At 44.8% G+C, this 24,578-nt stretch overlaps 1 long non-coding RNA gene across 1 annotated transcript; it reads right to left on the bottom strand.

Moving 5' to 3' along the window:
* Nucleotides 1-2,220: 2,220 nt before the first annotated feature.
* LOC118451851 lies at nt 2,221-3,629 on the bottom strand. The gene is made up of 3 exons (XR_004841429.1): nt 3,569-3,629; nt 3,230-3,410; nt 2,221-2,551 (listed from the first exon to the last, which is right to left on the bottom strand). It is a non-coding gene; the product is annotated as an uncharacterized LOC118451851 (long non-coding RNA).
* Between the last annotated feature and the right edge of the window lie 20,949 nt (nt 3,630-24,578).

Below are 24,578 nucleotides of genomic sequence, written 5' to 3' on the forward strand. Positions count from 1 at the left end.
CATTTAGTTGTTCAAGCTTTCCAGAGAACTGGCAGAATTTCTTATAAGGCATGCTAAAACCTGAAGAAGTTAGATCCTTGTGTATCTAGGTAAAACGCCAATGAGGAAAAATATTATTGGATGGAAGGGGAAGTTCTAGATTTCATAATTGTCCCACTGAAAAATTAAAATGTCTTTTAAGGCTTTTTCTCCCTTTCCCAATTGAAATATAAGTGAAAAATCTTCCATGGTTTGGATCGTGACTTTGTGTGTGTGTGTGACTAACATTCTACATGGAGTTCTTGACTCAGTGAGACCATTTTTGATGCTCTGATGATAAGCTTCGCTAGCAAGAAAGTGGCACTACTTAAAATCACAGAAAATAAGTTTGAAAATAAGTGACCTCAGGCAGTCACCTAGTCCACCCCTGCCCCAGGGCTCAATCAGCTACATCTAAATCTTTCTTGACAGATGTTTGTTTAACCTGCTCTTAAAAACCTCCATTGGTTTCAATCTCACAGAAATCTATTCCAGTCCTTAACTGTCCTTACTGATGGATGTTTTTCCTTCATGTCTAATCAAAAATAAACAATATCATCTCTATTTTCTCACCTCTTTGGAGACACAAAAGAAATGCTTTCAGATGATGAGATCACACTTTTTGACTGAGAAAAGCCACATTCTCCATTCAGGCTGTATGAGCAGCAGGTCTGTCCTTTGAATTCAGACATCCCTGTGTTTGTCATTGTATGCTTACACATTTTTATTTACCATTTACAAACCCATTTTCATTTTCCTACCTCTTTCTTTGTATTTTCTCTCTCATCATGTTATAGTGTCCCTTGTCTGTATGTCCATCCCTCTCCACCTCTCTTGGTTTTGCCTGTGTTTGCAATACTTCCTTTCTCACCTCCCAACACAGCGGGTGAGAGACCAGTGGATGCAGCTGCAGTTCCATCAGTTGATGTTGTCGATAGCTGAACTGGCACATCTGATGTCAAGGATAGCTCTCCATTTTGTCCTACTGGCCTTTCTCTGAACTACTGGTGTAAATATGTGGCAAAAACATCCCTCATGCAGGCTGTTACTCTCAAATGAAAACATAACATGTCCATAAAATGTGATCTATGTGTAATCATCATACACGTGCCTTCAGACAGCGGAGAGAAGTGACTTGCTAATTAAGTTTTACAATCCAGCGGTTGTGAGAAAGATAAAAACATGTCCCCGGTCAATCCATTACAAAGAGAACAGAACATCTGACCTTTTCATCCTGCCTTCCGTTTGCACTCGCTAGATCCATAACCTTTTCCAGCTGGAACAGAAAGTTCAATTAAGTTTTGTTGGCTCAGAAAACTGCCCATGTCCTGGAGAGTAGATTAGGCACTCAGGGGCTGCAATTATCCATCTGGTGCCACTTCAGCTATAATATCTATATATTTATATACATACTGCCATCACTTGCAAGGATAAACATTGTGCTGAGTTGCTCAGAGGAGGGTCACAAGCCTTACCGCTAGGGACTCTTCTGATCCCCAGGATCCAAACCACCAGGCTCCGTGCAGGGCAAATCCAATGTCAGCGAAGCTTCTGCCACTCATAGCCTCAGAGGGAATGTGTCAAAGTGGAAAGGATTCATCACATACCACACAACCTTTCAGGTTTCCATCTGTGTCAATCCACTGACTTATGGATCTGCACTTCCCCACAATCTGGGGGAGGCATACAGAACCTTTGGAACTAATTTAATCTCTGTTGAGAAAGAAATTTTATAAATATAGACACATGTATATATTATATAGTTAACACTTCTGAGGACAAAGTGCTTGGCCTTGGCAAATAATTCATGCAACTACATCAAAGATGAGGCACTGACAGCAACCAACGCATCAATCATCCGGCTGATCGATAATGCCTGCAGTATATGCAATCAAACCTAATCAGACTCACACAGCCTCGGGATGAGGGAACATCTGAGATCCTCACCACACACAGAGAGGCTGCAGCTTCAAGGGCTCATCTGAAAGTCTGCTGAGCAGAATTTTCCCTTTGGGGCTGTTTTTACCCTGTTTGCAGATCTCCAGCTCTCCCTAAAAGGAGAGCAAACACATCTTAAATCATCACACCTAAGTTATAACGGAGTCCTTAAGAAAGAGGATGCAACATTCACACTTGTTCCTAGTAAATCACAAGGCCAGTGGGCATTGCAACTCATAACACAAGGCTCTGCGTTTACCAGGATTTTATAAAAAGATCAACATAAATTTTGCCTTACCCACTGGACACTAAGAAAGCTGGCAAACAAGCATGCGTTTGTATTACAACAGACAATCTACTGTTGTGTAAGATGCTAGCGGTTTAAGTCAGTACCATGAAAACATAGGTTGTCCTGCTCAAAATGACAGGAGAAGACAGTCTCACCTTATCATCCTCAGCAAAGAAGCAATGCTGGGCTTCCTGCTTCAGAAGTTCACAGATTAGGGAGATGTGATTTCTGACCTCCACCAGGAGTCTTTCTCCAGCGGTTGGTGGGCATAGCTTTTCCTCAAGCGGTCACCACAGTCATCAAGTCCTGCAGTTGCAGAAGATAGAAACATCTGCCTCCATCTGCACTAGTCTTAGGACATAGGAACACTCATCACTTATCCTGGGCAGCAACCTGTTAATGACCTCTGTTAGCACCACAGCAACCATTTTGCCTAGGCAGTTGGGTTGCTCTGATGACCAACTCCCTACTGCTAGTGCATAATCTGCTTCTCTCAGCAGAAAAAAACATTTCTGAGACAGATACAGGAGATCTGTCACTGATTTCCCCCCCTCCCCTTGCTTGCTGACTTCCACCTTTTCCTGGGGAAATAAAGAGACTGAGAGAGCCCTAGGGCACAGATTTACAGTGGCTGCTCCGAGAACTGAGGGAACCTTTTTTAAGCTACTCCAAAAGTTGCTTCTTTCATCTGACAGCACTCTGATGACCACCTCCACCTTGATTCCAGCATCCCTCAGTTTCTTCTTATTTTTTCCTCCTTACTCTTCCTACAACGTGTGAAAAAACCCTCATAAACTCCATCCTGAAATACTAATGTCCAGTAGTGAGAAACTGGCTGCACCATGGACCAGGAAGGGTGTAGGCACGGCTGTTTCTGTTTCAGTGTCCTGGAGCAGGAGTCAGGGCTTGTCTGCCCATACCCCACAGCCTGGGCTACCACCCAGATGTGCCCCTCTTCCCCCAAGGGGCTGGGAAGGATCCCACCTTGGCACAGCCCAATCTCCCTCTGCTTCACCACCAGCACGGGCTGAGTCTGCAATTCTTCCGAAATCTCTCGCCTTTCCCCTGCTGGTTCCTGTGCTGTGCCTCATTAGCTGCTCAGCTCTCTTCAGCTGGGAGACAGGAATCTGGCAGGAAGGTGTAAACAGCCAGTTTAATTGGGTGTCTAGAACAAAAGAAGCAGTGGCAGTGCTGTCATTTTCGAGCTAGCTTACAAACAGGCAGTTTGAAAATTATTTCCTCCCATCTGCACAGAGTTAAATCTCCCAACACTTGCGATTGAGCGTCTCTGAACATGGGAGAAGCAAACAAACAAAAAAGTACCTTTGCAGAGCGTGAGACAGTGTTTCTGTCCTGGCTTATCTCCTGCCCTGTGCAACTGTTTATCATCTGCCTCCAGGCTCTGCAAAACTGGGACTACCCTTCTTTTTCTCCCCACCCATCCTGTGCTTGCTCATGATCATGATATGCAACTCTGCCTTTCACCACCTTCCTCACAGTGACTTTCTTGGCCTGGGCAGTCAACGGTAGGTGCCAAAATGTCCACATGCGATGACAACAGTCAGATCTGTAGCCACGTCACATCAGTCCTGGGAATCAGGACACCTTTTCTGCTGCATCTCTTCATGCAGTCCCCTACAATTATCAACCCCCATGAAAGAATGCTAATTGCTTATTATTTTTCTTTCTGGTGGTCTGTACTTAAACTCTGTGTCTCTGAAAGAAGAAGAAGAAAAAAACCTTACTAAAAACTGTCCAGAGATGTCCTGCCTGCACCTATAAACACAGATGTGGATTTATTTGTGTTGCTTAGAAACCTGCCTCTGTGGCTGTCTGGTCCCTTCATGTTTATTTAAAATCACATCTAATAGAAAAAGACACAGCCATAAGGCTCAAAGAGTGAAAGTTTACCAGGGTCACTGGTTCTGCCACCTGAACTATTTCTCTGGTCTGTCCTCCAAAGCCAAACAAACCATTTCCATACAAATTGGATCTTGGTTACAGAAACACAGGATTTCAGCTCAGGTATCTCCCACCCAAGGTTTGTCCCCTGCCCCACGAAAGCAATCCTTGTGTGCGATGGGGGCAGCAATATTTCAGGCTGACAGACATCTTCATTTCCCTAAAAGTGTCCCTTTTTTCCCTCCCTATTTAGAAGTTTTTGTCCAAAGGGAAGGAATAAATGGAAATAAACAGATTTTAACTGGGATGCCAAATATCCAGAAGTCCTGGACAAATGGCTGCTGTGCATGTGTGGATAAACCAGACGGTGCCTGGCACGGGGAGCCCGATGTGCCTTGAGCACATCAGGTTTATGGTCTGAATTGTTCAGGTACATCTGTGCATGGCTGGGCACTGGCTGCCTTCTCAGGCACCTCCAGGGGCTTCAGGTGCACATGTGTGGTAGAGATGTTCCTGGCATGTTTGAGGTGTCCACATATCTACATGTGCCCCTTTGCTGCTGCTGGATATTTCCCTGCTGGATGCAGAGACATTGCTATCACCCTGTGGGGCATGATATGATAGGTGACACAGATAAACTCACCCACTTAATTTTTGTTTCTTGTTGGTGTGTCTTGTTTTCTTACAAAGAAACTGGGGAGAATGTCCTATTCGATATGCCAGATATGTACCTTAGACTAGAGAGTCATTTGGTTTGGGGATTTGGTCCCCTCTTGGAGTAAAACTGTAAGAAGCTAATTCCTACACAAATACCTCCTAGCAATGGATCCAGGCTTCCAATCCCATGCTGATAACAAGGCTATGGTGCCTCGAAGTCTAGGTCCAGATATGACTTCCACCCCAGTTTGACAGTGCCTTGATTTACATTTGAGCACAATGCCAAAATCCTTACTGTTCTCTTTTCTTTTGTTGAAATAAAAATGATCTAGAACCAAAACTTGAAATCTAACAAATTCTGAATGTAATGGCTTTGTAAATTTAAAACATGAGATGACTATGATTTACTGCCCTGCTTTTTTGTGTAACCAAGGCCATAGATTTCTTCCACTTACTGGTTTCTGCATGAACCTCAATTGAGTTACGGTTTAAGCAGGGACATGCAGTCTTTAACACCAGTCTCAGGATGAGCAATCTAACCACATTCCCTGAAAAGGATTTTCCAGTGATTCATCACTTTTGCTGGAAACCAGGTGACACCTTAATTCAGGTTTGAACTTCTCTAGCTCCACTTCTGATTGAAGTCAGAGTTTCTATAGAAAGGCTGACAGAAAGTAAAGGAAATAGTGTGTTGTCTCTCTGTCTTTTTGCATATCTGATTTCCCATCACAGGATGATAACGCAACAGCTGAGATGCTGAAATGAAAGGCTGTTTTGAGGATCTATTTAGCATAGCCATAAGGAGAACACACAAGGAATTTCAGGAGTCTGGTTCTTCTGACGCTGCCTGCCTGAATTGGAGATTCACAGCATCCCATCTGAGAGGAAACAAACTTCCAGGGTGTTAGAAACACACCTCTTGTATTTTTGAAGTTCACTGCCTATAAATAAGGCTTTTTTAACTGAAAGTCTCAGCACAAAGCACAGCCATGAGGGCTTTGAGCGCTGTCTAATTTTTCAGCTTCCTGCACTGGGACTTGATTGTTTTCCATGGCCTTTTGTGCTCTTAGTTTATGAAAAATCAATACTTTAATATAGAAAACGAATCCCCCAGCTATCTGTTTAGAGCAGTATTACCTCCACCTCTGTCGCTCCTGCTATTTTCTTCACTACACTCCAAGAAACCAGCACATGTGTTAAGCCAGCAGGGTGGGATCCCCTTGCTCAGGCAGGGTAGGGTGCAGGATGTGCATGGGAAGGCATCACATCACCTTCAGCGAAGAGTCTGGTCCCTCCTCTGAGTTTCAGCAACATGGATTTTGAATAACCAAAAGGGTGGAATTTGGACACCAACTGCTACTAAGTGCAATGCGGCTAACCAGGAATTTCCAGATATAATAAGCTTTTCCTTCCCTTACCTGATTGGAAGGCAAAGAGCTATTAAAATAAAGAGGAGAAACACTTCACTGTATTTTTTCCAGTTCAAAAATAAATTAAAAACCAACCCAAACCACAAAAAGACATGGCTTGCAGAAAATAAGGCTGTCAGTGTTTATTCTGATGTTCGTGAGAGAAAAAGGTGAGGTTCGGGATGTCATTGATTTTCACTAAAAGAAAAGTCAGGATTGAAAAGAAAGGAATTTGAAAATAATATATTCCAGCTGATTCATTTCAGCTGTGTTTTGGGTTTGTTGTCCTGGACAGCTTGGTTTGGGGTGAAAATTGCAGGATATGCCATTTAGTACAGAGCGGTAGGGCACAGCCGGTTCTTGGGAGGGTTCTCGAGGAAGAGCCAGGTATCCTCCTGCAGGTGAGTGATTCTGGATGCACAGGGGTTAGCAGGCACAACGGAGCCATTTTTTCACTTCAACTTTTGTTGGACGGCCAATTCCCACTCTGAACCTGTTTGTCCCTGTGCAGAGTCTGGGCACAGCCACTGTCGCCAGAACTGCATCTACCCTGGAGGAGGAGGGGAGGCAAGTGGGGCATGGCTATGGTCGCTCTGCAGCCAAGCCCTCCCTGGGCACCGGTCCCACAGCAGCCCTGACACAGGCACCAGAGACACGTTACAGCCTTACATTTGCTGCTCTTGCTCCACTTCTGAAAAGAAGAGCTGCTGTGATGAAGCCCACTGCTGGATGCTGTCGGGTCCCCGTCCCTCCTGCTGAGGGCATGAGGACCTCACACTGGGCTCAGCGGGAACCTTCCCTTGGCACTGCGCTGGTGTAAATCAATTTGATTTTCCTCAGGACACCCCTAATGCTGTCCAATGATTGCTCATTGCTAAAACAAATCTTCTCTTTCCTCCAGTATTTCCCATACTTTTCCTTTTCAGACACGGGGCCGGCTTGGTGCTGAGAGATGTTGCCTTTTCTTTGCTTCTCCTCTCCCATAGCAAAGGGGAGGGAGGAAAACATGAGGATCATCTATTTGAAAAAGCAGAAACATATCATGCTGCCTTTCCCCATCCCTCAGGCTTCAAACCCAGGGGCTCTTCACCTGCTCTCCCTCCGTCATTCTCAGCAATCCCCCTAAAACAAAACCGAAAGGGTTGGGAATAAGCGGTCTCTGCAGGTAGGTAAGCAGCTCCCGTGCGCAGGGAGTTATTTTTGGCCAGGTATGAAGCACCATGTGACACAATCTTCACAAAATGCCAAGCAGTCAAAGCCAGAGCCGCGTGCTCCTAACCTCTTGAACTGAGGTAAAAATAAACCTTAATAAAAGGGCTGAGGAGGCTTAATGGAAAGTGGAAATGCAAAAAGGAAAAAAAAAAGCCTGTCAGGATGAGTCTCAGCAGATCTGAGGGGACACAATGGGATGTCTCTGCCTCTGATTGTCTCTCTTTTCATTGCAGGTCCTCGGTCCTCCAGGCCAGGGCTATGGCAGGCTGCCCGTCCACACTGGAAGGGTTTGCAAGTGTTTGGTTCCTGCTTGGACAAAAGGTTTGGGCAGCGTCAGGCAGGATGAGATTGCCTGCAAAAGGCAGCCACGACGAGAAGACACTGTGCATGACTTGCTACTGATTGCCAGCATTGGCAGTGGCTTTGTCAGGGATCGCCAACAATTTACTTTCCCATCCCTTATCCCTCAGTTCCCCTTCCATGAATAGGATTGTAAAGACTATGGAAAAACACTATGCAAAAGATGGGCATATCAGCCATGGCAGCAGAGTCCTATGTCTTCAGTACATTGAACTTCAGCCTGCAAGTAATAAGCCTCTCATGCTTGATATGTAGGTGCTTAACAAGTTAAATCAGGCTCAGATATCATCCTATAAAATCTGTTTGAGCCCTTTGAAAACCTTAGTAGGGAGTTCCACCTCTGGCTCTGCAATTTCAGACACTGCATAGCCCACCAAGCTGACTTCACTTTACTGTGAGCTTCTCCTGGGGAAGTCTATCTCAAAAGGCTAGAGCAGTTTACGAGGCACCCTGGCTGCTCTTCATCTTCTCACTTCCATCTCACTCACTATTTTCTTATATTTTGCCAGATTTTTTTCACCCGCTTTTCACAAAATGGCTGGCTCTGAAAGAAAAAAAAATCTCCACCACCCAACAACTCCAAAGTCCAACATTGCAGAGCAGCTCTATGTGAGTATTATCTTTTAAAAAAAGGGAATACTAACCCAGTCCATCTTCCCAGCCCTGACACACTTCCCTTTCTATGTATGTGTATATCTGTCCCAAACAGTGCTGAGCAGAGCTAATCAACTAGAGGGGGAAAGTCCTCCTGGTGGGACTGTGGCTGTCTGATAGGAACAGCATTGCAGTTCTGGAGAGTATGCTGTTCTCCTGCGGTGCCCTATCAAAGGAAGATTAGGTCTGCCTGCTAGTCTGGGGCTGGGGCTGTTGTCAGGGGTCCTGCGAATGTCTGATTGTTTGCATTTTCCATTTGCCTAACAAATTAGGGCTCCTGGAGGCAGGATCTACAAGCAGCACTGCCAAGATGGAGCAGGCCTTGGCTGGCCCATGTCTCAGCTCTGTCTGCTGGCTCTTTGCTGCTGCCTCCGCTGCCCTAGGCACTGAGCAGCCCCGGGATCTGAGGAGCAGCACCACAGCCTAAGTGTTGCAGAAGGGATTTTAGAGGGGCCTCAGCAGGTGCCATGCGGGTGTCCTGAACCACAGCACAGCCCACCTGCGTCCTGTGGCTCTTGCTCATGCAGGATTGATGCTTAAGCATCATTAAGGAGCCAGCAACAAGAGACAAAGCCCTGGCACCAGAATGGGGAGGAGGCGATGCAAAGGCACAGTCATTTAAGGTTGGAAACAGCTCACAGGAGAAGACGCAAATGCTCTGGCTGCTTTATGGCTCTGTAGCTTCTCCCCTGCGTGGTAACTGCCTACCATGTCCCATCAGCTGCCAGACTGATCAGCTGGGTCTGCGCTGGAGGGGAGAGAAAGAGTCTGTGCCCTGAGGTCCCTCTGCCCCATGGAGGAAGCCGAGGAGAGACATAAGGGTAAAGGTGAGATGAAAACATTTTCATCCTAAGTTAAGTCTTATCCCGGCTGTGCAAGCATTAACAGTCAGTGCTAGTGGAAGGGTATGCAAACCCTTCCCCAAAGGAAAATGAAGTCCAAAAGTCAGTGAGCACAGAGTCCTGAGGGGAAACAAGAGTGCATGGCTTTGCTCAGGGCTGGCCCAGGAGCAGTAAGAGGAGGAAAACAGAAGGTGGCATGTTTGAAGGTCACGAGTGATTTATCCTGCTTTTATATCTGCAGACAACATTTTTCAAATGAAACTAAGAGAGGAGGGATAAAAAAAATCCAATGAGAAATAATAATTAAAAATCCCAGAGCAGAAAGAGAGCAGGGAGCACAGGCAGTCTGACAGTTTCAATTTTCACTTAGACAGTGCTTCTCGGGACTGATAACCTTCTCCTTCTGCTGACGAGCATCCTTTCCCTGCCATAAATCCCAAACCCTAGCAGCTGCTACTCACCTTTCTACCCTCACACCAGCCCCAGCAAGCCCTTATGAGGCTTCCCAGGACTGTGAATTCCAACCAAGGAGGGGATGATGACGGTGTGGTCCCATGCTGGAGTGAACAGCTGAAGCTGGAGGAGACAGTGGTGTGAGACAGGGAGGAGCAAAAAAGCCAGCATCATCAGAGGGAGAATAAATGCCTTTTCTGTTGGGTTAAAATGTCTGTTTGAGCAGGGGGGTTGGAGGTAGAGGATCACCAGAGGTCCCTTCCCACCTCAGCTATTCTGTCCCATGACCACTGGGATACTTCTGAGGAAAGAAAACATGGACACAATAATCTCAGTATCATGAGGTCATGGTGTCTCTGCAAAATAAATAAACAAATAAAATAAGCGGGCCATGGTGACAGAGATAAAATGGGGGTTTCATGCTGGGACTGCTGGACACGGGCATCACCCCTGTTTCTCTCTGCATCTTTAGCTTCAGGACTGATGACTGCTGCCCAGCACCACCACACAGGGACACCTTAACATTTTAACCTCTCATGTTAAGGAGTGTTGACAACACTATTACTGGAGGAGGAGAGAGACAGCAAAACAACAACAAAAAAAGAGTGAAGAAGCCCATACCAAGCCTCAGGAACTAACACCCCCCCCCCCCCCCCCCAACCCAAGGACCACGACTCCCGGTCCTGGCATTGCCTCCCTTTGCCTGACAATGCCTCCCAGTTCATTAACATTCAGAGTTAAACCTGGGGGAGTGCAGGAGAAGTCAGGGATCACAGAGGGAGTGAACTCAGAATCAGAGACGGACCTGAACCAAACCCCTGGGTCAGACCAGAACTTCACTAAAGGACAAGTGGGGAGGGGGAAGAGTGAATTTTGCTGCTCAGCCCAATCTATAATTCATTATGTATCTCTGGTATTTCTAAGAAGGCTACAGCTGTGATATTTAAATGCCAAACCTTTGTGCATTTTTAGACTCATACTTTTGTTGTTGTTTTTGAGGATCTGAAATTGTTTTTGCTCCTCCCTTCTTCCTAATGAAACCGGAGAGGGAGAAAGTGCTGGCAGCATCCTAGATAGGCTTCATTCTTGTTATTGTAATATCAAGGACATTTTGAATTAGTGAGTCTGGAGCTCAGAGCCGTCTGATGGTTGGTTCACCCTTAATTTCAAGGTGGCTCTTTGCTGGGCAGAGAACAATTGCAATATCACCCCCTCCTCCACTCCGCACACACCTTAACAGGCCAAACTGTGTGATTTCCGTGGCTTATGATTTTTACCACATTTTTTCCCTATGGATAAACAGAACAAAGAGGCATGAATTGATATTACCAATTGAGCAGATGAGGAGACTTCTGCAATAAGCAGCGTGAAAACTGTATAAGGGCAGAAAGCAAAAGCAGAGCAGGGGAAGGTGGTGGCGGTGAAGGGAAAGCTAAATGACAAGAAGTGTTTCAAACATGTGGGGATCAAGAGGCCAGCAAAGGTGTTAGTCAGGTCCCCAGGAAACAGAGACAAGGCGGTTGTGAGAGCGATGCTGCAAACACAGACACCAAATTATCTGCACGATCCGGGCTGTGCTTCCTCCAGCGCAGAGGCAGGGGCCGGCTGTGCTCAGCTCCAGCAAAGCTACCAAATGCTGGCACAGTGCGAGATGCCGCTGAGATGGGCACGGAGCACAGAGGAGCGTGTGGTTTAAAGCAACGCAACAACTTCAGGGAACTGGTCTGATTTTCCAGACTTCTCGTCTGGTTCGGGGCTCATCGCCCAAACTGGGGCTGTGACTCCTCAGCTGCTTTAAGGGGACATGGGCAGGGACGCTGCCTCCTCTGCTCCATCTCAGAGGCTCTGCTGCTGTTCTGCATCAGCACTGGCCTCTGCCCAGGGAAGATTTTTCATTTCCCTGATCCTGTACAGCCTCACAAACAGGGAATAGCCATGGGACCACACATGGAGTCCTCAGATCCCATCTGTAAACTAAAAGTATTTTTTGCTGTTGTTTCTCACCCATTGTCAGGTTTGTCAAAGAAATTTGTGAGCATTCTGGGGGCTGATAATTTTTTATATATAAAAATATGCATATATGCAACAGTTAGTTGAAATTCTTCTCATAAAAGCTAGAGCAATATATTCATTGACATTTAACCTCCTCCTTCCCCTGCAATCAAAGTCTTTTAAATAGAAATTGCATCAAATTTGATTCCATTTTGGCAGTTATATCTTTTGAAAGAAAAAAAAAAAAAGATGGAAGTGGGAGAAAAATTTCTGAAGTAAAACTGACTGTGACAAAGCAAAATGGATCTACAGAGGAGAAGAAAAACCTTCTAAAACCCGATCCTGTGCAGCCCTAGAATTAAGACGTCAAAGGAAGGAACACAAGGAAAGGAGTGGAAGAGGGAAAGAAATACATCAAGACAAATACCAATGGGGTTAAACCACAGTGATAATGTCCTTCCTAATGCCCCAAGCCACAGCCATGCTATAACCCAATTAGCATCAGCCAGGGCTGATGAGGGCTGGGGGCAGGCTACAAAGCCCCTGGTGCTGTGGGAGGTAAGGGGAGTGATTCAGTAATTGATGCTTTTCCTTCAGACACAGCATTAAGCAAACACTTGCAGCAGGGTACGAGGTGGAGACGGGCTGAATCAGAGAAGGCTTGGCCTTTCAGAGGAAAATGTATGGTGAAAGGCTGCATTCAGCCAAGGCCGGGGGTACCCAGCTCACCTGAAGAGGGATGGCAGTTGTGTTAGCCAGGGCTGCTCTGCCAAACCTTCCAAATTCCCTCTCCATTTGTGCAAAAGCAGCTTGTGAGAACAAGTGCAATAGCCATTGCTTTTCATATTTTGGTTCATACACCCAACACAAGCTTCGCCCAACGGCACAGGCTGGCTAGGTGCGCTTGCAGCAGGATCACAGCGGGAAGATCCCTTAACTTTTGAGCAAGAAGCCACTTCCGTTGAGCAACGCTCCCACCACAGGGCACACGCTGCATTTCTCCACGTAGAGAACAGCTTTTTGTGCGGCGATGAGTGGATAGCCTATCTCCCTTCATGGTCTGAAAAGCCCTTTGGGCCCCAAAGGAATGAGAAGCTCCATAAGATGCTTTTATCAGTGTTAATGGTAGCACTTGTATTTAGAAAGAGATGGAGAAGAGATTTGGGAAACACGAGACCTGTAAGTCTTGATTCCAGCTGTGGGAGGGTTATAGATACTGGCTACGCTAATCAGCAACAGAAGAGGGAAATCACCTAGGGAATTGCGATTTAATTAAAGATAGCTGCCATGGATTCAGGAAGAAAAAACCAAGCCCAACAAATTGTTTGAAGGAGCACACAAAAAGGAAAAGATGCCAAGGCTGAGAAGGGGAATGCTGTTCGCTTTGGCAGGAGGAAAGCTGTGAACAGGCATCACGATGCCTCTGTTGAGCATATTCTCCCAACAATCAAGGTGGAAAACGTTGGTGTATCTGTGAAGAGAGCGCAATTGGAATAAGACACCGGGCTATGGGATGTGTGGAAAGTCTTGGGCAAGCACTGGTAGATACATGGTGGGCAGGGAACCTGTGCCAGCTCCCCCAGCTGAGCCATGAATACAGAGGCAAAAACTTAAAACTGCTTTCCGCCTGACAGTACCTCTACGGGAGCAGAGCTTTTGGCACTGGGACAATTATGCTGCCATCGAGCTCAATGGTACAGAGCAGACGAGCCTACTGCAGGCTGGGGAAGAGGATAAAACTGACCACCTATTCCCAAATATTTTCTTCTTCTCCCCTTAATGATTTCCTGCTCCTTCTTAGGCAAGAGCTGCATGGCGAAGGATTAGGATAAAGAAGAGTGGCTGGGGCTGGGCAGTAGTCCTCCAAAGCAAGGACTGTGGACACAGAGGTCACTTCTGGTTGTTTTTCCTCTTGGCTATCCAGCGAGATCATGTCTAAGGGCAAGATTTTTACATGCAGGGGGTAAAATCCATCACTGTCTCAAACAAGGGGGAGGTTAGAGCAATATTGCATGGAGTAGGGCTTCCAGCTATTTCTTCTAACCTTAGGAAATAAATCTAAAAGCTTGAGAAGGTCTGTACTGTACACCTATATTATAAAGGAAAATCTCAGGAAATTATGACTTCTTTCTTTTTCTGCTATATTTTTTCCATCCTTTTTTCACCCTTAGATAAATGCGTGTGCAGGAGAACATTGGTTGTGTGCATTTCCCATACCAACAGAACTAAGATTCCTAGAAGATACCATGCCAGGCCATTCAGATTTGGAAAGACTCAGAGTCTTCCTAACAGCTGGAATCTCCAGGACCCAGTGGGAGGGCAGCTCTGTGTTTTCAGGCAAGGGTCCAGACACAGAAACTTTTACTCTGTTATCAGAATAGGGACAACATGCACATTTTGGTCACCTTATTGCATAAAGAATATTGTAGAAATCAAGAAGACACAGAAAAGTGCAAGCGTCATGACACCAGCAATCAAAGAGCTCAGTTTTTCTCAAAATACAAACAATGAAAAAAGAAGGGGACCTGGCCAGATCAGGCATCAAAAGGAAGAGGCAGAGTAGATATACATTTAAGTTCCATGTGAGAGAGAGGTGACTTCAGCTTGAACTTGCTTGCTAATCCATGACAACCCTTCATTTCAAGTGTAGGGCTCCTTTCATGATGCTGAAAGTCCCAAATACAGCTCATGGGACCCGGATTATTGTTCCACTGGATGTGTTTGAACATCTATAATTTCTCTCTCATACATTGTTAACCATTTAGTAAACAGACTGGTTTTGAAAGTGGTTTCATTAGGTTTGTTGACAAAATATGATAGGAAATGGATACTTATTTTTTCTTTATCATTGTTTCATTTATCATTTCTTTATCATTGTTCAACCATTGTTGGGGGTTGGACTAGATGACCTCTAGGGGTCCCTTCCAACCCAAAACGTTCTATGATTCTATGATCTCTTTCCTTACAGTATGTTATCCCTCGCCCTCTAAACCCATTACTAGTTCATAGAATCATAGAATGCTTTGGGTTGGAAGGGACCTTTAGAAGTCAAAGGTTACCAAGCTTTGGTGCTTCCAGAAACTCCAAGGGAAGCCATGGCTGTTGAGTACTGGCTCCTTTCTTCAGTGACTTCTCTTGTCAGTCATCCTCAAATCCCAGCACAAACAAGCACCTAATATGAGAGAAGTGTACATGATGCCAGTGCTGTACTCCTGGCAGGTTAGATGTACTGCTTCATTTTACTTCTGGGCTCTGGGCAATATTAATTTTTTAAGGCAAGGTTAGATCTCAAACATTTGTCAAAGGCATCGCTTGTAAAGCTGAGATCCATCTCCTTCCTCTTGCTCCTTGTTTTTTTTTTCTGCCTCCCTCACCTTAAACTACTCTAAGCTGTCCCAGAAATCACAGCTTTCCTCTGTGCCTCCCCCCTTGGCTAAACCATCAGTCACTATTGATTATTCTCTGCCATGGAAAAGGTGTTGACTTTTCCAGAGTGTCCTTGAAATGCCTGAGTGTGATCTTGGGCAGAGACAGCCACATCCTTGCCACCAGAAGCACAGGGGATGGTGTCTCACTCACCTGAGTGAGATGCCACCAAGAGGCAGACTCTGGGGGAAAGAGCTCTGCTGGAGGGACCATAATAAATGATCCTTGGGTCCCGTCCTTGATGGGAGCAACTCCAGGATGATATCTCCAGGGAACCAGCCTCAAGAAGCAGACTAGTAAAAGCTAACCTTTTCATGAGCACATATCAGAAGGCTGTTGTTGACTTTGGGGTCTTTTTTTCCTTCCTCTTTTTTTTTCCCCTCTCCCTTAAAGGGAGAATAAATTAAGAGTTTATCTGTAATTTTCTCAGCAGGACAACTGCATTGAAGTGCCAGGCAGGATCCCCCATTGTATAAATCAATGCGTTTTATCACAAGCTTGGGCCTTCTGGTAATAAACTAAACAAGAGCTGCTGCTTTCTTCATGGATGTAATCAGCAAACAGGTGAGCACAAGAGCTTTCCTCATACTAAGGTTGGGGGGGGGAGGCAGTTAATTTGACCTGGAGTGCGGATTTAGTCTCTCCTGCAGCGGAGCTGTTTTTGCAGTTATCTCTCCAAGTCCAGCCTCTGTGGCTTTCTGTCTTATTTCCAGTCCAGACATGCTCTGGAAACCATTACCATATTTATAAAGCTACCTGGACTCACTGAGCATGCATGAAAGGGTTAGAAAGACCTATCTATTTTACCAGCTGTGCAGCCAGCATGTGTAAGTGAGAAAAGGAGGAGAAGGACAAAAAAAAAGAGAGGTTATTCTGTATTTGCTGTGTAGGAGAAGTGCATATGGTCCTTCAAAGGTAGCATCCATTAACACTGGAAAGCAGAACTACCCCTCTTGGCTGGCTAAACCTGCCCTTGACGGCAAGTAGCACGTGTCCCTATGTAGATTTACCACAGTGCTAGGGCAAATTTCCATGAGTGGGCCCGTTTTCTTGCATTATAGGGCAGGTAAGTGGAGAGCTGCGATAAGGAGACTTGGGGGACAGGGAACAGGAGGAGTTTGTGGTGCAGGTTCTAATTCCAGGCTTAGGTTTGGGTTTAATATATGAATTTAGCCAAGCAAGAGGACTGTGATGTTTATAACACAACACATCTTCTTTACCAGCTAATGAGTGTTGGTAAGAGGCCTTAAATCCTTGGATAGGAGTTGTCCAGGATCTAAAAAACATGATCGCAGCTATTCTAAATAAAAGTTTCCTGGTACATTATCTCTGTTATCTCTGTTATCACTCATCTAATCCCTTAGTGGTCTAGTGATCCTGAAGACAAAGGCAGTGAAAAATAGTCTTGAATAAAATTGTATGAATTATATGATTATAAAGTATTGCAAAGAGTCCGTTTCTTGGCCTGGGGCACTGACTCCTCGCTATTCTACAGCAAGGACATTTACGGAGTGTGTCTTTTTGGGGAAGCCTGCAGGGGATTCCCATTCCTCCTGAGTTCACATGCTCAGGTTTTAACTAGAGCATCTCTTTCAGCTGCTGGGAACATGCTGTTTCATCTTCATCTTTGAAGAGAAGATGATAGAGTGATTATAATGCTGTCCTTCACATGCTAGGTGGAAGAAGCAGCTACACAAGCCACGGGGATGGTTTCCTGCACAGAGAACAGGTCATATTTGCTAAGCATTTAGTGGGCCTGAGAAGTGTGGGCTAAAAAAAACACTGTAAAGGTTAGGAAAAAAAAAATCTTTGGGCTTCTTGGACTTGTCTTTCTGTAGCAGCACAGACTTGAAGAAGATAACACAGAGAGATGATTCATTTTGCTTGCTCCAGTGAGAGCGGATTAGCGGCTACTTACACCCTATATAAGAGAAAAGAAAAAAATATTGATCCAGAGTTCCCACATCTATGATCTACATCCTTGTGCTTCCCCTAAAGAAAATTTATTGCTCCCCATCAGCAATAAATCAGAAGATGGACTTTCCTGCTCCCTCTCAGACAGATACACTGTTGTACAGCATGAGAGAAACTCCCCGAAGTGGAGAATATGAGGGTTTAACACACAAGCAAGTTCAGATAACAGTTCAGAGCTAGGAGAAGAAAGACAAATCAGATGCCAATATGGTGGAAAATAGTAAGCTCCTAATAATAAATTCATTTAAGAGCTGTATTTCTTTAATATACTCATATATAAATAGATACTTATTTATACTAATATTTATAAATGTATGTATAAATATGTTTCTGTAAATATATATTTATTAAAGCAAACTAAATAAATACATATTTATAAGGGAATATTTAGTGCATTAAATAAACATACACAATTTGCTGCCATGCTGGAGGATAAAACAAGGTGAAGAGAACAGGAAGCAAACCTAAGCACAAAATAACCTGAGATTGACACTTTCTCCCTAATGGATCCCAAGGCTCTGTTTTACTCTCATTTACACACCGGTGAGAGGTTCGGTTCTGATGTACAGCAGCCTCTGAGATGAGAGACCAGAATTGTGTAACCAGAATAGCAACACCACAACTGAGTGCAGGCCGGGAAGTAAAAGACTGCTTTTTCGATGAAACTTGAACCAACTTCTCAGACAGGTGAAATTATTCCTAGTTTATAGTGAGTAAAGTCCTAACCATAGTATCCAGCTGAGAGGATGTCTATATTAAAGGTCTGTATACAGGGAAACAGAAGCTTTCTAGAGTTAGATAACAGCAGGCTGGAGGTCGATGAGGACTACAAAGCCCTGAAAAAAGAAGTAGAATAAATTTTCCCCCTCTGAGCAGCGTGCTGCTAGCTTAAAGCGAGCTTGGGTACTTTTACAGCAATACTGCTCTACAGCCACTGAATCCTGGAGGAGTTCAGAGAAGCTGGCATTTGGCTTTGACCCCAGGGTTAATTTAACTGTTCTTGCAAAATGAGAAATAGGAACCCAGGTTCGTGTCTCCTTTGCTACCGAGTCAATTGAGTGACACAAAGGTAAAACTGGCGTGAACGAGAATTGGGATCTCTAATGAACAGGAACCGCTAGAAGCTTTCCAATACTTGCAAGAGGATGATGCAAGGTGATCAAGGTGATGCCTGCTCAAAACAGACTGGCACAGGAGGACGGAGAACATTTTGTCTTGGTTTGTTTCCCAAACATGTTCTGGAAACAGCTGGGATATTTACTTCAGGAATTCAACCCTGGGATAATGGTCCTTAGGATCCACAGGTATCTTAATTTGTTCTACATGCTTCCCTGCAAAGGAATTTCTGTAAGACCCAATGGCAGAGATGAGTCTGGGACCGTTCTCTGTGTGATGTGCAGAAGTCCGCTCTGGTGTGACAGCTCAGACACAGCCACACAGGGGTGCTGCACTGGTCGTTTCCCACCTCTTCCTCACCAACAGAAGATTTCCTCTGTCCCATCACTTGTTGAGGTGATTATTCCTCTGCAGCTGTAGATTACTTCTGTCAAAACCTCATCCACAGCTTCATCAAAGAGTTCAAAGCTGCTCTCAACATAAAGCTTCTGGATTAACACCTGGTCTTGACTTAATTCTGCTCAGGCAGTTCATCCTAGTCCCTCTCATAGCCACCTCTTCTAATCCTGCAGTTATTTTTATGGCACTTAAGCTTTCCAAGCCCTTTTGTCTTTCCCCAGGCGCTGCATCGAGCAGTCTGTGGCTGCAGACACAGGACTCAATGCAAGAAGACAGACGCATACTTTGCTCAGGTGGAAAACAACTCCAGAGATACAACTTCTTTTTTTTTTTTTCTTTCTTCTTTTAAAAACCTAGCCTTTGGAGGAGGGCCAGCTGATTTTGATACCCAGGGGACTCGAGTATAATTGCCAAAGAGGGGGATGCTATTACCTTCACCACAGACGGGAAGCCATTCAGCCAGACGCCTTTTGAGCAAGAGATCGGGTCATCTCAACGCTGACTCAAAGGATCCAACCCCTCTCTCATCACTTAGATTTAAATCATAGCTCTTCTTCCCACTCCAAGGACTCATTAATGCCCCTGGGCTCATGGTAGGAACAGTAGAAATGTAGCATCCTTGCCAGCTTGGGACTGTTATTTCCGTCACACTCTGCAGGAAAATGGAGCACTGCTTGGATTGGTAACTGGATTAAAACAAACTGCAAGCACAGGATTTGATCTCAGCCCTCCTCTTTTCAGCAATGTGATTTAACCTAAGCCCATCTTCTCTCTCCATGCAAGAGGAACATCCTGGTATCAACATCTGTCTTCAGCACTCACTGCTCTGGGCCTGCTTCACATTCTGGATGGATCTGTGAATGAACACTTTTCAAATGCTATAAATATTTTATGAATTTCTATCCACTTACTTTAATGGGGGATTGTAAAAGCATTTAACCATATTACACCCAATCTCTCAGACACTGCATTATTTCAGCAGAGCTATTTTATTAGAAGCAACTGGCAGAGTTGCTGTGATATTGTTTAAATATATATATATAATATATATATTTCTCAAGCCAGATGAAATCAGAGAGCAGGGAAGGGGGAACAGCCATGGGAACTCTTTGTCTCAGGTTTGTTCTGATGCACTTGAAAGGTTTCATTTGCTGTGCTTTGCATGTCTGCATGCAGGCTTTTTAAGTGTCTCTGTTTTTATAGACTGGGCTCAGACTTGAGTCTGGATGTCTGACGGTCTTTCTCCTCTCCCACAACACTAAATCCAGATGCAAACATGTGGCATTGCCTAGAAACACGGCCAGGGAGAGTCCCTGCTGCTCAGCCTGAGGCATCCCTCACTGAGGACACCACAAAGTTCCCTCTCTGCCTGGGACTCAGCTGTGAGATTATTTCCTATTTTGCTTTTGCTGGAGACCAGCAGAAGCAGGCAGGAGAGGCGGTTTGTATCAGCCATGCCAAGTAGGATTCTTTTGGATCTACTTAAGGCTTTTGCTCCAACCCCATCTCTGCTTTAGCAGTGAGATGCTTGTGCCACAGCTCTAGGAGGACCAGCTCCGGCCTCCCAAAGCCCCTCAGCACCAAGTAGCACTACCCTACCTCAGAGCAGCAGTACCTCACCCAGCAGAGGATAAAGATGCCACTTTCTTCTTCTCCTCACCCCTCCTCCATCCATTGTTTATTTCCAGTATTGCACAAAGGCCTTTAAAAGCCCATTGAGCTGCTTTTGACCATGTCTCTGTTGGGTAAATGAATTTATGTTCTGCCAGCCTGATTTATGAATGCCCATTCTACTTCGAACAGGAGGGCTGGTGATTTTATACCTTCAGCCATGCGGGACAGTAAGCTGTTCTGATCAAAGAAGCACTGATTTTGCTGGCATGATTGATTCAAGCCTGAAGAATTACAGCAGGATCACACTTGCACACTAGAGTAATCACAGGTCAGAGGCATACGGCTGCCATCAAAGACACCAAGGCTGAAGGCTGGAATGCCGGAAGATTGTTACCCTTATACTTCCTATTACCCCCGAAATCAAGCAGCTGTTCAGCCATATCTGAAATCTCTAAAGTCCACTGATGTTAAAATGATAACACACCAGTTGATTTTACTGGTTGTCCCTCCTGGGTCTCAGCTGCTGAGCAACGCTGCAGTGCTACAGATATTCCAGCCCCAGTGTAGAGGTACTTGGTGCTGACGGACTAAGGCGCCCCAGAGGGTCAGCTCTCCTCGACTTGTGCAGGCAAGGAGTCTTAGCTACCTCACTGGTTCTTAACATCAGTTATTAAAATACTGGACATGTCTGTTTGCAGATGGCAAACTGAATTTTATATAAAATTCCATATATAGTGGTTCAAATTCTTTTTAAAGAGCTTTCCTATCAAATACCTCTAAGTCACAAATAAAGCATCATAGAGGTTTGGAGGGGTTTTTTTGTGGGACAGATAACACACACAAACAAAAAATGTTTTTCCTCCTGTGGAGTTGTTCTTATTTTATTTTTTTTGGTGACAAATGCTACAGTTTTTAGCCAAACACTCTTCCCCTCTATGCCAATATCCAGCCAAGAGTTTTTTCCAAATTTTCTCCACATTGTGACTCCTAATTAAAGTCAAAGAGGTATAAAGTATAAGAAATTCAGAATTTCTCCTTCCATCTGTCCAGAAAGGAAGGTCACAAACTACAGTAACTTCTGGACCTATTCATCAAACTCTTGGAAGTCACAACTCCCAGATTAAAAGAGCAGTGATTGATGATACCTTTTCCAGGGTTACATTGGAAAAATGTGCTCCTTATAATGGAAACAGAGAAGAAATTAGTTCTTCTATCTCTCTCGAGTCTTAGTAAAAGTGGGAAACTGCAGATAAGAGGCTAAATCCCAAAGTCTTTCCTCCAAACCCCTGCCCACTGAGCTTAGAAGTTCTTTAATCATCTTCCTCCTTTTACATTTTCTCTAGGCGCCCCTTGCATAAGAGGGAGTCGTGATATACCCTTGGATAGTGGTTGCCTATCCTGATTATTTTAGCTGCACGAAAATACGATGCTTTTAGCATAAACTTTAATTAAGGTCGTCTAAGATGTATTGGTCCAGGACCAATAAAGCCTATCATTCAAGTTTCACAGACAACCTTTCTGACTTTTAACAAAAACTGCGTAGTTTCCATATGCCTTTAGGTTCACATTTCCCTGTGATGCTTTGGTCTCATGAGGTGGTCAGGCACTGCAGCAATAAAATTCAGGGGAAATAAGGAAATATTTGCAATATGACTCATTAATACAACACGCCCCTCAGTGCACCTGTGTAAAGTCACCCTGCTGGAATTCATCACTCCAGCAAAAGAGAGAAAAAGAAAGGCAGGAGATATAAAAGAGTGGCCCAGATAAGATGTAAAGTATCAAATGCAACAGGGAGGTTTATAGCTGTGAAGGACTCCTCATTCCCAACCCCAGTGACAGGGTTGTTTTGACAGGCCTGTTTTGACAATGCTGAGAGGAGTGAGATCAAAAGACACTGATCTGTTAAAGGACTGGACCCACAAAGAAGAAGAGGACAAAGCTGTCAAGAGCATAAAGCCGAGGGCTGCAGCAAGCGCGCTGTAGTAGTTCCCCAGGAGAGCAGATGACACCGAGGCAAAGCAAATGCAAAGGATAGACACTATGGGTGCAGAGGTTTTATTTCAGCTTTTTCTCCAAGCACAGGGTATTTTCAAAACCAAATATGACTTTCACTGTCAAGAGAAGCTGCTTCTAAGTTATTACTCACAGTTATTTGCCGGAGGCTATGGAAGGTGGGGAGGAAGGGTACAAATTCTGGCTACCACCTGCTCTGTTGATGTTTTTAAGGAACATGGTTGGGAAGGATCTGCTCAGGATCCGCTGAGAGATCCAGCTGTTGAGAGGCCAGGCTGTGTGGCCCTTAATACATGAAAGTGAAGGCACAGACTGGCCCCTTGGGAAAAGTTTGGTCATAGGGTTTGCATCCTGGGCTAGAGGAGAATCAAACAGGCTGTCCTACTCCTATGTTCCCAGAGATGTTATACTCTACACTGTGGAATTCTCTTTTTCTGACCACAGAAAAGAAAAAAAAATTCTGGTCCTATTATAAACAAATACTGACTAATGAAAAACAGAAATAAAAAGCACGGTCCATCAAGCAATGTAATGGCAGCTATCAGCATCTGCAGAGAGTGAAACCCATCCCCACAGCTACAGGCAAGTCCAGGTTGGTTCACGGGGACCTGGGGCAGAACCCCATCTCTTAGCAAGAACGTCGTGGCATCCCTGTTTCAGATGTACCCACCACTTGCAGAAGAAAACCCTATACGTGCCACGTGCCTACGTGAAAGCCAAGACATGTGAAATATGAAAATGATCACAGCTTAGACGGGGGATGCCAAAGCTAGTCTGAGGAGTCCTGGGCGTTAGCCAACTTACAACATGTAAGACGAACAATTATCCAAAGACAAATTAGTTCCACGCAATTTCTAGTAAGGCACCAGGCTGTCATTTCTACATTGGATAAACACTACGTGCATTGTTTCTCCTGGGTAACAATGGTTTCTCTATTGCTATCACTTTACAAGGAAATCTCTGACATCTCCTTGGGGCTGCCTAAGCATCGCTTTAGGGTCATAAAGGCTAGTGCAAAGATTTTAATTTTTACCCCGCTGCTTTCCTGCTCCCTCTTAGCTCCTGCAGTGTGTGTACCCCCATGCTGGCCCCATAACCTTGGGCATCAGCCCAGATCACAGTCGGAAGCCTCACATCCAGGCTCTGCCTCTAGAAGCCTTTTCCCTTGTAACATCTCTAAATAGATGTGACCTTTCTTCTCCTGCCTTGCAGCCAAAACTTTTGTCCAGCCTCTCACTTTGTATCTCATAATGACTGCAGGGACTGCCCTTTCCTCTGGTATTAACAAATGCAGCCTGGCTCCACTCACACATCTTGCCAGGATACAGATGCACAGACCCCTTTCCCAGCCCAGTGCTGTCAGTGTGTCACCCCTCCATATCCTCCCCTCCGGCCGCACCGCTTCTCTATCACTTCAAACATGTGTTCCCCATACTTGCTTTCACAGTCCATCTCCATCCATCCTCTCCTTCATCTGTCATTCAGCTCGGAAAGGCTGGTTCCCAACTTCAGTTGGCCCCTGGTGCCCATTTTCCCTCTCCCACTTTGTCAATCTTCAAATGAGTTATTCTTGTGTTTATCCCATACTGTTCCTCATGTTCTTTTAAACACATACAAGGATATCTCACCATACTCCCCCAAAATGCTTCCTAAATCAAACTCATCATTGTGATGTCTCAAAACCCATGGCAATTACTCTTCTGGCTCCGGTCTCACTCTAGAAAAGCTCCTTGAAACAGTGTCTGATTTTCATTCTTTATGTACAGCACCTAGCATATACATGACCCAGTCCCAGCTTAAGGTGAGTAGTGACATGGAAATAACAAAAGACATTTGTGTGTCCCTTTTCCTAAATGGAAAATACTGCTTGAAGTTTTTGTGAAATTGGATTCTTATTTGCTCTCACATCATGGTCACAACTGTGCCTATGTAACAATGATGCTCCAGCCCTCAGCAATGGCTCGAGGATGTTACTGGCACATGCCGTATTGCATGAATATCTCTGTTTGTATTCTTGCAGAAATACTGTACTTTCCTATTTATGGCTTGTAAGAAGGAGTACAGAAAAGACTTGAGTCTGCTACCCAAGAGGAAAACTCTAGAAATAGATAGCAGGGGATGTGCCGGGGGCAAGTGAGAATAAATAGTAAGAAGTTACCCTTGGATACTAGAACGCATCATCCCATATTCCTAAAAATGAGAGCATTTTTGCTTAGTCATATGACTGGTAGCAGCATCTGTCACTTCGCCAGAACAGCAGCCCCCTCTTGGTTGAGGCAGGGAGGAAACAATTTACAGGAGGAAGCT

Source organism: Egretta garzetta, unplaced genomic scaffold, assembly GCF_000687185.1.
Source record: "Egretta garzetta isolate BGI_Z169 unplaced genomic scaffold, ASM68718v1 scaffold190, whole genome shotgun sequence".
NCBI classification, from domain to species: Eukaryota; Metazoa; Chordata; class Aves; order Pelecaniformes; family Ardeidae; genus Egretta; species Egretta garzetta.